The sequence below is a fragment of the Octopus bimaculoides genome, chromosome 11 (assembly GCF_001194135.2).
Source record: "Octopus bimaculoides isolate UCB-OBI-ISO-001 chromosome 11, ASM119413v2, whole genome shotgun sequence".
NCBI classification, from domain to species: Eukaryota; Metazoa; Mollusca; class Cephalopoda; order Octopoda; family Octopodidae; genus Octopus; species Octopus bimaculoides.
The window spans coordinates 22,059,470-22,060,161 of NC_068991.1; the positions used below are offsets into that span (position 1 = coordinate 22,059,470).

Consider the following 692-nt stretch of genomic DNA (forward strand, 5'->3'; position numbering starts at 1 on the left):
GAGAGAGAGAGAGAGAGAGAGAGAGAGAGAGAGAGAGAGAGTGTAGGTCCTGATAGAGAGAAAAACTGGCGTATTCTCAATGTAGCATTCAGCCCCAAACTCCTGGCTATCTACACCCCTTTGAGTGGAAGCTTGAGGGGAATTGAAAGACCATTGGTAGAACAGAAGTTGCAGGTATTTCACGGGTAAAAGCAATCTTCAAGTCTTATGAAGAGTAACATACATTATAATCAAGAAGACAAAGAATGAATTTAGTGCAACTTCATTATTAGTTACAGTTGCTTCAGTACCACTCCATTTCTAATGTGAGTATATACTATAAATAACTATTATAAAATCCAATGACACCAATACCAGTTCACTCTCATCCTGACCATACTGTGTGATAAACACTCTTTTGTGAACATTAAAGCATTAAAAACATAACTTTCAATATGAAAAATGTTGTGACCTGAATTTGAATGTTTACATTTTCACATCCATGCCTGATTGAACCCTAAACAATAACAAAATTCCCATTTCAAACAAATATAAATCTTTCATCATAACTTTCTATCAAGACACACTCTACAAACACATACTTCCCTCCTATCCCTCCTTCCTACACAACTACTCCCCCAGTCTACCTACCTCACAGCTAATTATCATTCACAAAGCTCGACCCATCCACCCTGACCAAAAAAAAAAAAAAA

The 692-nt window shown here is 36.7% G+C and overlaps 1 protein-coding gene across 4 annotated transcripts in view; it reads right to left on the reverse strand.

Moving 5' to 3' along the window:
- LOC106878537 (ribonuclease Oy) overlaps positions 1-692 on the reverse strand; it is a 56,430-nt gene that overhangs the window by 21,245 nt on the left and 34,493 nt on the right. The window lies entirely within an intron of this gene.